Source organism: Crocuta crocuta, unplaced genomic scaffold (assembly GCF_008692635.1).
Source record: "Crocuta crocuta isolate KB4526 unplaced genomic scaffold, BGI_CrCroc_1.0 scaffold36, whole genome shotgun sequence".
NCBI classification, from domain to species: domain Eukaryota; kingdom Metazoa; phylum Chordata; class Mammalia; order Carnivora; family Hyaenidae; genus Crocuta; species Crocuta crocuta.
The window spans coordinates 9607381-9624613 of NW_027532203.1; the positions used below are offsets into that span (position 1 = coordinate 9607381).

A 17233-nucleotide genomic window follows, 5' to 3' on the forward strand; every position below is an offset into this window, starting at 1 on the left:
GATAACAAAGCTTATGATAATGGAATAGTATATCACAGACAAGTATTTCTAAGAAGGATTAACTGAGACTACTGTTTGGTAACCTAGTCATAATCTAGTTCTGAACAACTGATTAAAACAAAAACATGGGCAAATTAGCGACGACCTAGCCATGTAATTAGGTAGGACACAGGAATCTAAGTTTGATTTTCTTTAAAATAAGTAACGGATAAACCAAGACACTCTAAATTGGCACCACATATGAGTTAAGAGGAATAAAAGGCAATATAAATTGAGAACATGCAGTTTTTCAAGCATCATCATTCAACCACTATACTGAACTCATAATCCTTTCTTTGTTTGCAACATTATCACCTGTTGTATAAAGGGAATTAAGTACATCCCAAAAAGCTTTGTTTTAAATGGAAATGAAGTCCTAGAACAGGACTCACTGACATTTTAAAAATTCATATGTTCATGCAAAAGGCACAAAACAAAAAAGCGATCGAACAAATTATTAATCTGATATAGTATTAACTTTAAAAAAAATTCTGAATAATTTCCAACTCTCCAAAATGTTGTGTACAACATATTCATATTTTGTCACTAATATCAAATCACAAACAGGTATGTTCTAAGACTAGATACTTCTAGAAAAAGAAGAATATTAGGAACATTACATTTTCACTCAGGGTTATATCAAAATCAGTCGTAAAATTACATTTAGAGATTGGATATCAAATAAAAATTTTAGAGTGATAAAGTTTCACAGCCAAATATCAGGAATTCCAGATTCTACACCTCATTCTACCACTAAACATGCAGTCATATCATTTCAAAGGCTTAGTTTTCTCCCCAACAGTTATTTATAAAATTAATTTTGAATCATTTTGAAGTCAAAAACCCCAAATCATAAAGAGTAAGGATCTTACAGGTAAAAAATTAAGTCATCTGTTTTGATTAATTTCATGTCCATTTCACTGAATTTCCCCTATTTCTTAGTTCTGTATAGAAACACAACTGTATGTCAGTCAACAATAACAAGAAAAATAATCATAGTTGAAAGACCTCTGAACTTACAATCAGAATAACTGTGTTCAAATCCTGGCTCTTTTATGGAATCTTGAAAAAGTTACTCCTCTGGGTCTCAACTTCCCCATCTGTAAAAGATGGACAATAATATCGTCTTTTAAGAAAGACATCCTAATGATTGAGTAAAAATATATATGTAATTCAACTAGTGAAATACCTAACACATGGTAGATACTCACTCAGTATTAATTTTTAAAAAACACCAACCTTCCTACTTCTTCATATTCTTATTTTTAATATTTATTTTATTTTTGACAGAACACAACCTGGGGAGGAGCAGAGGGAGGGGACAGAAGATTTGAAGCGGGCTCTGCGCTGACAGCGGTGTGCCTGATGTGGGGCTCAAATTCACAAACTGTGAGATCATGACCTGAGCCGAAGTCATAAGTTCAACCAACTGAGCCACCCAGGAGCCCCTACTTCTTCACATTCTGCTTCCATGTCTACTGGTTTCTTCCAGCAGTGCCATTCGATATTTAATAAAGTTGGACTGTTAATAAGGTTATGATCTTTCAATGACTTTCTGCTATAACATAAAAGCACTACTATATAGGCTTGTCAGATACAATTCTGTTATCTGCAAATAAGACAATTCGGTTCTGCAAGACTTCATTAGAAGAAAAACTACAAACTTCTATGTGATATTAAAACAGCTTTTAAATTAAATTCTGTCTCATAATAATAATAATAATAATAATTAGTATATATTTCAGAGCAGCATTTCCCAAGTTTTCATTTTGTGCCTGTACCATAGCATTATAACGGTTGATAAAATAGACACAATTCAACTATCCGGTAGGGCATATATACAAGCAAGCAAACAATTACCACGGAGTGTGATACAGGAGAAATTTCAAGACCCATGGAGACACAAAAGATGGATATTCTAACCTACACTTTAATGGGTCCAGGAAGGATTCTTGGAGAAATAATAGTGAGAATGAACCCACGAAGAGGCTGGGGGAATCACATGTTCTAAAACTCATAGATAAGAAAGCTCAATTCTTTCTTGACCGTGAAAATAGGAGAGGGGGCATTCAGAACACAAAGGCCAAATGATGACACAAGAAACAACAGGTCAATATGCACCAATTTCTAAAAAAGCTGATAAGCCATATGAAGGAGTGTGGAGTTTAACCTGACCACCACAGGAAACAGATCAGGTGTTTTAAATCTGAAGTTGCTTTTCAGAAAGATCACTCTAGCTGCAATACGATGGATGGGGATAAAACNGGTACGAAATGATGGTACTGACATTTGTCACAATCTCTCATTACTTATTTCTGGTCTTTTTTCATTTAATCGACAACATGTACTACTCTCCCCTACTATTCTTTACACTCATGTTCCCTAAGATCGGAATCACATGTGAGTATTCACCACATAATGCTTAGCATAGTGTCTGCCACAGAGGAGGTCTCCAACCAACATATGATGAAGGACAGTAATAGTGAGAATGGCAGTAACAAGATGAATATGAGAGCTATTTTGGGGATACAACAGATAGGACTTGGTGTTCACACCAAGTTGATGGAGCTGCAGCATGGATTATGAAATAGGTTTCACACAAAGGTATTATGAGGACAAGAGAAAAGAAAAGGCATTTTGAAACATTAAAGCCCTCTACATAAAGGATAAGCACTATTATTACACTAGAGATGCCAAGTGAAGTCATTAATAAATTCGGATTCTAATATATGGGACAAATTACTCTACATAACCAGAATTTACTAACTATGGGTTCTGGGAAGGGAGAAGACACTACAGGTCTCACATCAGTCCTGGGCAGGATCAGACTAACAGACTTAGTGGTCCCATAAGTAGATCTCTAAATAGAGAAGCAGCATGCTAAAACTCTGTGACCTAGTATAAAGTTTGGATTAACACGGTGAAAAAACTGCGCGGAGGGAAAACAAATCTGATGCTAGGACAATTAGTCTGGGTGCACAGAGATAAGACGCTTAGCTAAAATTATATGAGTTTTGAAAGAAAAAGAAAAGACAAGACAATACAGAAGGACAATAAATCACGAGGTTTGTTGCAATATGTAAGGCCAGAGGCAAGAAAAAGACATATTTTCTGGGCAGAGTGATAAGGAAAGAGGGAGGAAGTGAGCATGAGAAGAGGGAGGGAAGGGAAGTGACAACAGAAATGAGGCAAAGGGGAAACAGACGACCAATCTGGTGTCTGAGAAATTATAACTCAGAAAACATTTCATCAAATGGCACCAGAGAATTCAACAGAAAGCGGTCCACAGGAACAGCAAGAATGCGATCACCCTTCGCCTGTATCAGTAAACCAAGTCATTGCAAAAGTTGATGAAAATTGGTCTACCTCCTGTTGCTTTGCTTGTTTTTTACATTTTAAGCAGTTGTAAAAGAAAGGCTTTTATAGTTGACCAAAAAATAAATGAATAAACAAACAAACTGGCTTCCTAATTTAGAAATGGAGGGAATATAGCTCATTTGCCATCTAACAGTTTTTATTTTGACGGATATTCAGATCCACTGGCAACTTTCTCAAAATCACATGGCAAACTCAGCTCACAGGCATATACAGACCTCCTGATTCCTGACAAAATACTCTTCACTATTCTATAGTGTCTTCACTTACCAGAAACTTCTATATACCAGAAAATGTCATTCTCCAGTCAACCTGGTTAATCCATGTGTTTTACTAAATCACGTTACTCAAAAGTAAGTAGAACTGTAGTATTTATGGGCAAAACGATACAATGTTGGGGCTCAGTGGCACATGGAGGAGGGAGGAATCAAATGTCCCAGCCAAAGGGACATGCTTTCCCCAAGCTCTTATCCCTTTCCCCTGGGACAGCTCATATTCAATGACTGATCGCCTCAGGGATATAAAAACCAGGTCCCCTCATATGCATTCAGGACAGCCCTAAAGGGTCATTCTATCTTCAGAGTTCCCCTCACTATCCCCCCTCCTGGGGGGGGGGGGGCANCAAAACCCACTTCCTGTCCTTCCTTTCCCTGGATGTCGACAGCCAAAGCACTCCCTGATAAGCCCGAGTGCTAATCTCCATCTCAGAGTTTGCTCACCAGGGAACCCAGCCTATAAAAAATAAGTGTTGAAGCTCTTTTTAGTACAAGACGGTTCATTACATTACTCTGTTTGCATTTAAAATTTCCACTAATTTTTAAAATTTTTTTCCCAATATTTACTTACTTTTGAGAGAGGGAGAGAAAGACAGAGGTCAAGCAGGGGAGAGGGAGGGGGAGAGGGAGGGGCAGAGAGAGAGGGAGACATGGAATCCAAAACAGGCTCCAGGCTGTGAGCTCTCAGCACAGAGGCGGATGCAGGGCTTGAACTCATGAACTATGAGATCACGACCTGAGCCAAACGAAGTCAGACACTTAAACAACTAAGCCACCCAGGTGCCCCAAATTTTCTCTAATTTTTAAAGAGTAGATAGAAAAAAATTTAACGTCCATCAATCAGATTATGATAAAGCCTTAATTACAATGCAACACTGCAGTGTGAGATAAGAAATAATCTCCAAAATATTTAGTGGGAAAAAAAGATACAACGCAGTGTTTAAAATACACTCCCATTCTGAGCTTTAAAAGGAGGATATAGGGGTGCCTAGGTGGCTCAGTTGGTTAAGCGGCCGACTTCGGCTGAGGTCATGATCTCACAGATCGTGGGTTCGAGCCCTGCACCAGGCTCTGTGCTGACAGCTAACTCAGAGCCTGGAGCCTGTTTCAGAGTCTGTGTCTCCCTCTCTCTCTCTGACCCTCCCCTGCTCATGCGGTCTCTCAGAAATAAATCTAAAAAACATTATAAATGTTTTTTTAAATAAAAGGAGGATATATGTATGGGGTTCTATATACATGTACACATGCATACATACATATACATACAACATTTAGAAAAATTTTGTAATGATACCAAACCAAAACCCAACAAACAAAAAACACAATAATGATAACTACCTATGAAGAAGGATATTAAGAAGTAAGAGACTAGATTGAGTGGGAATCCTAATTCTCAACATAAATTCACTGGTCTTAAGGTTTTCCTCCCACCTCTGGATACTTCACTGTATTCCAAAATATAGCTTAATAAATAAAGAAATAAAATGGCCTGACTCACCAGGTTCTTTTGTTTTAATGATGCACACGTGCCTTACATGGAGTTTCCAAAAAATGGTTAACAAGAATCTATCTGTAGCGTACAGTCTTTCAAATGCTAGTTCTTCTTTGCTGTGACCGCTCTGTCCCCAAATCCATGAGTCACTACTTCTGCTAACATATTTTCAGTACGTGTTCTATACACGGGCACATAACACTTACAGCTTTGTGTATAATTTCTTTAGAAATTTGTTGTTCCACTGCAATCTGTGTTCCTCAAGGGTAAAACCCGATCATTTATGTAAACCCACCACCTTTATTTAATCATTACCAAGCAAACTGCATTCTGCTGGGATCTGCAGTGGCTCACCAACACCAAGAATGGCTACTGACTTCTACTACTGGTCAATATGTATCTATTGGGTGAATAAACAGAATAACAATAACTAGCATTTACTAAGCTCTGTTTGCCAAGCAAGAGAAGAAATGATCTCTTTTTTGCTAAATCTAACTCCTGGACTCCTTCAAGAATCTACTCCTTTAGTTATCCTCTACCTGTCTACCATTTTAATGTCCACTAAATCAGCCTTTGTCCTTCTAACATGTTCATCTGTCATCTTCATCCAAAACACCTTCCCTTGTTACTGGCCCCGGGTTGTAAATCTAGTTCTCTGTCTGTCATTCTAATTACAATCAACATTTTGAAACCTGTGGTCTTTGACTCCCTGTTTCCCTTTCTTTACTACAAAAGGTCTCAGGTATTCAAGTTTCCCACAGATAGGATCTAAGGACTCCAGATCTCCTTACATGAAGAGATCAACGATTTCTCTGACACTCAAGGGCAGAACTCTCCAGAACCAACAGAGAGAAGCAATACCTTGGAGGGACATGAGACAAGAGAGGCCGCCTTGACATTACTGTACTGTTGACACCCATTCTTTCTATTCTTTCTAAATCCAACCATCTTATTCAGTCGTTATTCACCTTATTCATCTTATTCAGTCGTTAAGGTCTTATGAAGCTGCTAGTTTGACAGGGCCGATCACTTGCTAATTGTCAACCCTCTCTCTCTGGTGTCTGGTTCAGTTCTCTCCAATTATCCTCTTCCTATTTTTTCAGCTTTCTTCTGCCTACATATACGAAGGCCTAGAAAGCCCAAGAAGAATTCAAAGGACAAGGGAAGATCTTATATCCCTGTTTTTCATTGCATTTGGACTATTTGATTGCTCTTCTAATAAAAACCTTAGGATGAAATTTACTTTTCCCTTATGATCCTCCCCAACTTTTTATTACGAAAAATTTCAAATGTACAAAAGGTTCCAAAAAGAGTATAAAAATCACTCAACAAATAATATTGTATCATATATCCTTTGTCAATATTTGTGTATATATGTATCTACATACATATACAATACTTTTTTGCTAAACCATTTGAAAATAACCTACACACATTATGACAATTCACCACTAAATAATTTAAAATATTCAGCTTAGAAATAAAGACCTTTCTCCTTCATAAACACAATCCCATTATCACAATCACCATTATCAACACCATAATAACTCTACAATAATAGCATCTACAATCCAGTCTATATTCAAATTGCTTCAGCTGTCAAATGTTTTTTGTAACTTCTTTTAAACCAGTAAACATTCAAGTTGTATGCACTGCATTTGGGTGTTATATATCTTTAGTCTTTAGTTCTACAACAGCCCCAACTTCCTTTTTTTCATACTAATTTTAAAAAAATGAAGTCAATTGCTTGTAAAATGTTCCACATTTCAGATGCGTGATTTTTTTATGATGTCATTTACCTTGTTTCTCTATCTCCTATTTCCCCATAAACTGGAATTTGGACCCAAAGTCATCATTAGACTCAAGTAAAACATTTTTGGCAAGAATACTTCAGAGGTGATACTGTATACACTTCTCAGTACATCACCACAGGAGGTGTGTAACATCACATTGTCCTACACCATTTGATTAAGGTACTGACTACCAGATTATTCCCACTGTAACTATTTTTTCCTCCTTTAAAACTATCAATAACCTATGCAGTGATGTTGTGATAAGACTATCATGTTCTGTTATATCCCATATAACACTGATATCCCATGTGATTTCTAAAAGCTATAAAACAGGATAATATGTGAAAAATCGAGTATGAGATCAATGTTAATTTCTCTACATTACTTTTTAAACCTTTAGGGGCGCCTGGGTGGCTCAGTGATTTAAGTGTCTGATTTCGGCTCAGGTCATGAGCTCACTGTTGGTGAGTTCCAGCCCCGTGTCGGGCTCTGACCTGACAGCTCAGAGACTGGAGCCTGCTTTAGATTCTGTGTCTCCCTCTCTCTCTGCCCCTCTCCCCCCTCAAAAATAAATTTAAACTCTGAAACGTGAAAGTACGGTATATTTCCATCCCAGGAACACGGGCATTTTCATAGGCAAGTCACTATGACCTCAGTCTGTACTGCCTGTGTGCCAGGGAGGCTCCCTAAGACTTAGAGACAACAACAAACTCAAATCCTCTCTCACGAGAATGGGCACACATGAACAGCCCATGCTACCCACCTTCTGACGGGGATCATGGGAAACAAGGACTATACTCTATAGTTCAACCTAACTTGCCACGATTGCAATCAAAGAAAAAAGGAGAGTCTGTAAAGGTTTATTCAGATTCTCATAAAATATTCCTACATCATTTGTCAGAAGAGTGTGTCCAAGTCAACTTCACAAGATGATGTGATGAAAAAAGTCATCATTAAGACTGTGAATTTTCGGGGCGCCTGGGTGGCTTAGTCGGTTAAGCATCCGACTTTCGCTTAGGTCATGACCTCGCGGTTCATGGGTTCGAGCCCCGCGTCGGGCTCTGTGCTGACTGCCAGCTCAGAGCCTGGAGCCTGTTTCACATTCTGTATCTCCCTCTCTCTCTGACCCTCCCCTACTCACTCTCTCTCTCTCTCTCTCCTAGAAATAAATAAAACATTTAAAAAAAAAAAAGACTATGAATTTTCTTTGTGCTGTGCTTTTGATACCAATTTATTAAAGACCCAGAAAAAAACGAATCAGATCCTACTCTTTACTATAAAGCAGTAAGAGAGCTCAGCCATATAATGTACTAGGAAATAACTGAGCTGCTTACTCTGAATGAAAGGTTTCTGGAATTCAACAGTTGTGAACAACACAACCTTCTGAACACTCAGCTCGTCACTGGATGGACAACATTATACTTTATTATTTGAGTGGCAAGAAATCTATTCCCAATGAACTTGCTACTGAAGGACTGCTTTTTTAAAGGGAGTTCCAAGATTCTGTTTCAAAAGGACATGTGCAACGAGCAGATGGCAACAGGAGACTACACTTCTCTCGTATTGCAGAACAGCCCTGAGCACATGAGAATCAGGTTTGAAGAACTGCAGAGCTATCTGGTCAAAAATAAATCACAATTTTTTAAATGATTCATAGATTTCGAGGCATGAGTCATTTTCTAAATCTCTCCAGCTGCCATCAGGGTGTCAGGATTCAACTTATGCTCTATCACCAACCTGCCTCAGTTTCAAGAGTTACGATTAAGCTAAAAGCAAACTAAGCCCGTCAAGCCCCTACATTTTAGGGAACAGGGACCCCATTTGGTAGAACCAACTTCAACCCACCCACCTCTAATCTCACCTGCATTTCCAGTTATTCCTACTTCTTTCCCTCATGTTGCCATCAAAAACTAAATTGAGCATTGAAATTTTTCACTGCTCATAAATTAAACAGCCCGGAAGTAGAAACAAACATGCTTTCCCAAACTGGAAGTTGAATTGCCACATTATCCTGGGGATTGGTAAAGTATGCTGAGTAACTACGATGATTTGATGGTCATACTAGCAAGGGACTACCCTAGCTCCTCCATTTACTAACTACAACCCTTAAGAAAATATGTAATCTTTCTCCAAGTCAGAATGCCCCCATTTGTAACATTACCCTTTTCCTTAGAAACCACAGAAAAGTGTTTTACCTGTCACAAAACTGCTCTGACAAGGTCACCAATGACCTCTCCGTTACTAAATCCAATGTCAAGTCCTAATCCTCATCTTTCTTGACCTACTAGCAGCATCTGGCATAGTTCGTACTTCCTCGTCCTTGAAACACTTCTCTTGGTCTCCAGGTCTTCACACTTTCCTGATATCTCTCTAGCTTTAGTCTCCACTTTCCCTCATGTTGGACCTTTAAATGTTGGCATTCCGAGAGCTTAGTCCTTGGACTTCTTTTCTGGCAACACTCCTTCCTTTCCTTCCTCTCTCCTTCAATGATCTCAGCAAGCCTCATGACTTAAATACCAACTACACATTGGCAATTGGCAATTGCCAATTTATAGCTTGAGGCTGTCTTCTGTCTCCACACTCACATACGCAGCTTCCTACTCAACATCTCCCTCTGGATAGCTAATTAGCTTCTCAAACACGACCTGTTCAAAAGTGAGTCCCCGGGTCTTCCTGCCCAAACCTGCGCCTCCCACAATCTTCACCATCTCTGTTGACAGCAACTCCATTTTTACAGCTCCACAGGCCAAAATCCTGGAATCATCTTGGAGTCTATCCTCACATGCATTCCATACCCCCGCTATGAGAAAGAAAACACTACTGGCGGTACCTTCAAAGTACTCTATCCAGAGCCCTCAGGCTCCTCTCACCTTCACCACAATCTCACCCTTCCAAATCACGGGCATCTTCCACCAGAAATAACACAACAGCCTTTCAACTGATCTCCCTGTTTCCACACTTGGCCCCGACCCCCGGCAATCTCAACAGAGCATTGCAGAATGACTTTTTTTTTTTTAATCACATCATATCACAAATCTGCTCAGAATTCTTCCCACGACTTCTGGTCTCACTCAGAGTAAAAGCCAAATTATACAGCTGCCCATCCTACATGAATGAGGCTGCTGTTCTCTCCCACACGTTCTCTTCTCCATCCACTCTGACTCTTGGTTGTTTTTAATCCACCAGGCAGGGTCTTATCTCAGAATAGTGTCTCCCTGGTAGGTCTTCATGGCACACCCCTCTTCCCCTTCAGGTCTCTTTGTCAGCAAGGCCTTTCCCAACCAACATAAATTACAAAATCTACCACCCTAACAGTATTTTATTTTATTTCTCCAGAGCACTTACAGTCCTTTAACACACCACCATCTTTATTTCTCTTCTGGCTCTCCCACTATAGCGTGAGCTCCACGAAGGTGATGATTTATATTTATTTTGTTGTCTCCTGTTTGTCTAGTGCCCAGAATTTCTGCCGCATAACACGCACCCAAATACTTGCTGAATAAATGGACAAAGTAATGAAGAAAGTATGTTTACTTTGGTTTAAAGAAAAAAGTTGTAACCATCAGCAAATTAAAATACATCTTGACTTTGCATGCTCTAGATTTCACAGAAGAGTTGCTTCTCAATTAATTTTTCTACAATGACGCCAACAATGAATACGAGTCTCCCTAATCAAATTCCTGCTACCATACTGTGTTACCCCAGCTGCAGGTCATTCCTTTTATTCTACCTGTGACACATACACAACCAGACATGTCGTAGGACCCGCGCAGCTAATTAGCTGACATGGTTTAATCACCACCACACTCACGAAGGCCTGTTAATGAGTCACAAAACTGTTTCTTAACCTAAGTAAAGTGATATTTTATTAGTGTGAACTTTTCACTACCCCTAATGGTGGCTTTTGTTTGTTTATATTTAAAATGTTTAGAAAAAGGAAGCGCCCTTAAGGAAGGCAGCCAAATAAATAACTTGAATGCGAGAACAGAAGGTAACTGGAGCACCCCATCAATCTGTTATCACTGACATATATGAACTACCAACATTCAGAAAGAAATACGTATGTGCAAAAGGAGAGTAGAATACCTTCCGTGAGCTTGAAAGGTCGTAAATTACAAAATTGCCAAGCTGAATGGGAGACAGTGGTTAAAAAGCCATGTATTTCCAGTAATTTTCTACTCTAAAAGAGCCTACAGAATAAGCGTTGGCACTTGAGAAATTTTCTCTGCCCTAAACTGACTACTGCCCTAACTTTTTATTATTCTATCATTTTCTGACTCCCATTAACCCAAGAAACTATCAGCCAAAACTAAACAAAACAAAACCTACATGTTCATTAAACATCACCAATACATTTTGGAAAAGATGTCTAATTTTATGTGAAGTGTTTAATATGTCATGAATATAGCATATAAGTTAATAGGAAATAAATAACATCTCCACTTGGTCAAGGACTTTCTGAATGCAGTCATGATGTAGGACTTCTTCCAACAAAAATTTTTGTGGTCTTCCCAGCAAAGTAGTTTTAAGAAATAAGATACAGATCAAGGCAAATGAACCACAAGCACAGAGTTCAAATTCTAAGTTGACATCATAATCATATATCTGTAAGTGGAGACATAAAGTATCCTTATTTATAACAGGATTTCACTGGGCCATAGGAAAACTCTCAGTTGGTTCTGCCTATGATCAACAGCATGCACACAGCTAAGACAATGAACTCTACAGAGAGTGCAGCAATGAAGGGGACAAAATGGGAACAGAACCTACAAACCTCACTAACCCCATACTTTAATCATCTGTCCCAACAAGCAAATGAGTGTCACAGAGAAATGCAACTGATAAACCAAAAATAAAAGTACTAACTAGTTCCAGGCCTAACCCTACAAATACCAAAATTATTTCAAAATTTATACCATGGATTTTGATCTCTTAATAGAACACAATGAAGATAAAATCAATATATGGAATGAGCAGCATTTTCTTTTATCAGCAATAATCTACTTTAAAACTGTATCTATTCACAGTATTTCTTAAAAGGACAAAAAAAATTCTGCTCAGTCATAAATGGAAGACCATTCAATGCTCTTGAATAAGATAACCTAATATTATAAAGATGCCAATTCTTCCCCCAAATAAGTCTATATATTAAATGCATCCTAGTTGTGCTGTTTTTAGAAACTCAAGCTCTAAAATACATGGAAAAGAGTAAAAATCCACAAATAGCTAAACGAACTTTGAAAATGGACAAAGAATGGAGAACTTGCCCTACTAGATACTTAAATTAACATCACTATTTGGAAGAGGAAAATTAAGACCACAATGAGTTATCACTACACATCTAAACAGCTAAAATAAAAATACAGTGATAATACACAAATGCTGGCAAGGCTGCAAAGAAACTCAATCTCTCCTACATGGCTTGTGGGAATGTTAAATGGTGTAGCCACCCTGGAAAACAGTTTGGCAGTTTCTTCACAAACTAAAGCTACACTTACCATACCACCCAGCTATCACATTCCAAGGCATTTATCCCAGAAAACATGAAACTTTATATCCAAGCACGCATACACAAAAATGTACAAAAATGGTTCATAGCAGCTAGCTGTATTTGTAATAGCCCAAAACTGGGAACAGCCCCAAAGATCCAGGGTTAAACAAATTGCAGTACATATATACCATGGAATGCTACTCAAATTATGCAACAATTTGGATGAATCTCAAAAATTACCTCATGCAACAATTTGGATGAATCTCAATCTCAAAAAGCTTTATGTTGTGTAATTCCATTTATATGGCACTCCTGTACTGATAAAATTATAGAGATGGAAAATCGATTAGTGACCAGGGGTAAGGGATTGAAGGGGGATGGATGTGACTAAAAAGATATAGCAGGAAGGGATCTTCATGATAATGGACTCTGTCTCTATCTTGATCGCAGTGACAGTTACAAGTATCTACACAAGGGATCAAATGGCATAGAACCACTTTCAGGCACTGTACCAGTGTCAATTTCTGGATTTTGCTATTGTACAGTAGTTGGATACAATGTAACCATTGAGGGGAATTGAGTGAAGTTACATAAAATGTAACCATTGGGAGAAATCAGACCTCTTTGCACTATTTTTGCAACTACCCGTGATCTATAGTTATTTCAAAACAAGGCTAAAAGAATATGGGAAGAATTATTCATGTAGGGAAAGAAAAATAATACAAAGCACTGTGTGAAAACCATATGGTAATAAAGCAAGAGGAAATAAATAAACCAAGGGAACAGAATAGAATGTTCAGAGTATGCAAGAGAACTCAATCTATAATAAGTGTAGCATCCCTTATGTAAGGGGAAAAGAGAGAATGCTTCTAGGAAAACTGGCACACGACATGGAAAATAAACTGGATCTCTTCCTTGTGACATATTGAAAAAAAAAAGACGGGATGCACTAAACTTATACATTTCAAGGAAAACTATAAAGTTAGTGGAACATAAGAATAACTTTATGGCATATAATTTAGGGAAAGACTTCTCAAAACCCCCAAAGCACAAACCATAGAGCAATTTTTAAAAATTTGATTACATCAAAATTGAAGCTTTCTGTTCAATGAAACGCATCATGAAAAATGTCACAGACAAATGATAGGATACAAACAGGTATAAAGACCAGTATCTAGGAAATACAAGGAATTTCTGCAGATCAATAAGAAAAGGAATAAAACCTCAACGTAAAAATGAGAAAGAGATGAACAATTTTACAAGAGGGAAAACCAAAAAGATAAAATGCACATGAAGAAATGCTCAACTCCTTAGTAATAATGAAATGGAACTTAAAATGAGATTTTTATTTTGCATCAATAGTGTGGAAAAAGTAGGACATGGGATAACACTAAGTACCTGGGAAGATCTAAGGACACAGACAGGCTCAAGAATGGCCTGCAGGAGAACGGCCCATTGCGGTTTGTTCTGGAATACAATCTAGCAGTCCTTTGATAAAACATGAACGCACTATGATCCGGAAATCACGTTACTGGATACGTATCTCAAAGAAAGCATCATAAGGGCGCCTGGGTGGCTCAGGCAGTTGAGAATCCAACTCTTGGTTTTGGCTCAGGTCACCAACCTAGTATCATGGGATTAAGCCCGTATCAGGTTCCATGCTGAGCCTGGAGCCTATTTAAGATTCTCTCCCTCTACTCCTCTTCCCTGCTCTCTCTCTCTCTAAAAAATAAAAATAAAATAATGAAATAATAAATAAGAAAAAAGAAAGCATCATAGAGTCTATTATAGCACTGTCTATAGTAGCAGGAAAATAAAGGTAAAATGGGTATCCACAAATGGGAGAGTAGATATATAACCGGTAGTAGATATAGTCTCTGAAATACTCTGCAGCAGATGCAATGGACAGTGACACATCTTTAAAACGTGGTAGGAGGAAGAAAAATTTTCAATATACTGTATGATACAGCATAGATGATGTATAATATATAACATATAACATGATATCCCTAAAAATTAAAAATATACGGGCACCCAAACCAACATATATTTAATAACACCCACAAACAGAAGGATACATATCACACACGTTAAAATGGCTTCCTAGGGGTCGATGAGCAAGAAAATGGAATGGGAATCGCAAATAAAAGACAATGACTGGGAAAAAGAACAAACTAGCAGACACACCTTGAACAGCCAATGATGATCACTGAATTGAGAAAGATTAATTCAATCCCCTGCACCTGAGGTCCAAAACAAACTTTAAGGGCTCATACCTAACAGAGCACCCTACTAAAGCTCAATGTCATCCCACCCTCCTCATGACAAAGGCATTAAAACTAGGTCACTCCTCTTTAAGTTTTTAATGTTAAGCCTGTTACACGGATAAACCACTCCACTTACTTTGCTTCAAAACAGAACTTGTATCCAAGATGAAAATAAAAGGAAATTGTAAGATACAAGGCGCTCTACTTGAATTTTAAGTTCCCACAATGATACTCAAATAAAGCAATGCCCAGTCCTTTTGATTTACCTAATTATCAAGATCTTTTAAAGTTCAGCTACATACAGGTGGGAATAAGAAAAAATAAAGTGTATTGTCTAGTTTTTGTAGAGCTTTGGACTGTTTTCAAAATAAAGACAGACATTTAAACAAATGAATGTCTCCATAATAATGAATCTTGCTGAAATTAATAAGGCATTTACTATCTATTTATGTTGTCCTTAGTTTGAAAAAACTAAGACCTGTTATTTTCCATGAAACCAAGGCAGTTTTCGATTCTTTGTAACTTAAGGTATTTCAGTACATTATTTTTACTTTTGAACTGCCTTCCACCTCCATTGTCACAAGTAGCTTATAAAGCAAGAAAATTTGTGTGTTACACCAAAATTTCAAAAAGTCAATCAATTTCTATTAGACAACATGCGATTCTTGCCATCTTATCCATTAAGTGCTAAGCAATAAGCATCTGAAAGTGTCACAACCTGCCTTCTTTGGCTTATGGCAAATGTTGCTATGAAAGCAAGCTGTATCTCTCAATGAATCCTAAAATCAGCAGCATCAACATTGCCAATGCGGCCTATGATGCAACTGTACCTGACATAATTTCAAACTAAAAGAACGATCAAATTCTGCCTAGCACCTCAGAAACTGACAAAGCAAGTGAGTCAAAACATAAAACGAAAGTTTTGGATCAAAGGCAGTGTTGACTCCAAACATCCAGAACGCTGGGACCCAAAAGTAAGTGGGAGTAGAGGGTATCCTTAGACCAAGTCCTACGGCAAAGCAGGGCGAGCAGGTGGCACCTCAAGAATGAAACTGTAACAGACGTCAGTACCTTAGGCAAGAACGAACTAGAGAGGAGGTCCAATAGGTAAGGAAAGGCCGGGCTTACCCCCAAACAAGCGCATTATCCGAAAGCACCGTCAATAACCACCCACCCATCATCACAAACCACCTCACTCCGTTTAGATTGCCAGTGCGGGCAGGGAGGTCCCATCCCAAGACCAAAGCCAGTGTCACCAAAAGCAAAAGTCATACACCAGGTCAAGGAGCCCCCAAAGACCCCTGGCAGAACCCTCGCTCCAGGCAAATGCGCCTAGCTAGGGGCCTGAACCTGCAGGCTGGGCAAAGAACAGAACTTCCATCAGCAGCGCTCCAACAGCTGGCGCCGCCCACGTTCAGATCGGGCTGTGACCCTTGACCCCCGGCCGCCGACCTCCACTTTGCGGGCACATCCCACGCTAGGGCTCCCCTCCCTGGGGTGGCTGGAAAGCCCCCTTACCTGTCACAGCTTCATCTCATGCCGCGATGTGGTCTGTCCCACCGCCCGCGGGCGCCCCAGCAAAGGTGGACAAGGCGAGAACGTTCTGTGGGGAGGACGTGGGGTACTCAAATCAGGGTAGGCAAACCTTTGGGACCGCAACCGGAGCCCAGCCGGCGTCTCCCCACCGAGGCTGCAAGGTGCCGTTGCCGCCGCTGCCGCCGCCGCCGCTGCAGTAAATCAGCTGACACCCAACTGCCGTGACTTTCGGCGCAACTGTCGCAAAAATGAGGGGGAGGGAAATGATCATCATTTCCATACTTGCCTGGCCCAGGAAGAGCCGGAGAAGCTGGCCCCGTTACCATGGAGACCGAACGGCGGCTAAGGCTGTCGACTGTGGGCAAAGACTGCACGATCGCCATTTTGGTCGTGGGAAGTCTGGTCTAGGCTCTCATCTCGCCTCGCATGTCCAGGCTGGGAGGACCAAGATGGAGGGAAGAATGAAATGGCAAGTCTAGGTGTTCCCAGGATGTTGCAAGTTTACTCTTCTGCCCGCGAGACTCCGTCCAGAAACTTAGTGTTAGCTCTGGAACTTGTTTACCGTTTCCTTCTGACCTCGAATTTAGCTGTTGCCCACGACGCAGAAGGCCAGAGGAGGAACTCTGCCTTTCGACCAGGGGAAGTCTGACCTTGTGCAACATTCCTGTAGTGGAGAGGGAATGAATGTACACTCCGTGTGTGGGCGGTAGAGCCTGGTGGAGCGTGAGATCCGCATTCACAGAGGCTTGTATTGGGATCCCGGGTGCTCCACTGCGCACTGTTCGTGTCACCTGGGGCATGATGCTGCTTCTCTTTTTTTCTCCTCGATGTCCCCGTATAAAAAATAGGCATAATCTCATGGGTGTCCAGGAGGTTAAACGAGCTCAATAAATATTAATTATTTATTATGCTTGCCTCTCTTCCTCCCAAATATTTGTTGAATGCATGAATAGTAGCCAAGGAAA

At 39.5% G+C, this 17233-nt stretch overlaps 1 protein-coding gene across 3 annotated transcripts in view; it reads right to left on the reverse strand.

Annotated features, from left to right (window-relative positions):
* The window catches only part of WDR7 (WD repeat domain 7), a 357113-nt gene extending 340656 nt beyond the window's left edge, over nt 1–16457 (reverse strand). For 2 of the 3 annotated variants that reach the window (XM_077777567.1, XM_077777570.1), the window contains exons 1-2: nt 16251–16457; nt 1060–1139 (exon numbers count right to left, since the gene is read on the reverse strand). The gene's annotated coding sequence lies outside the window, so the exon portion shown is untranslated. The remainder of the gene's footprint in view (nt 1–1059; nt 1140–16250) is intronic. The other variant, XM_077777568.1, reaches the window with a different exon arrangement.
* Nucleotides 16458–17233: the final 776 nt, after the last annotated feature.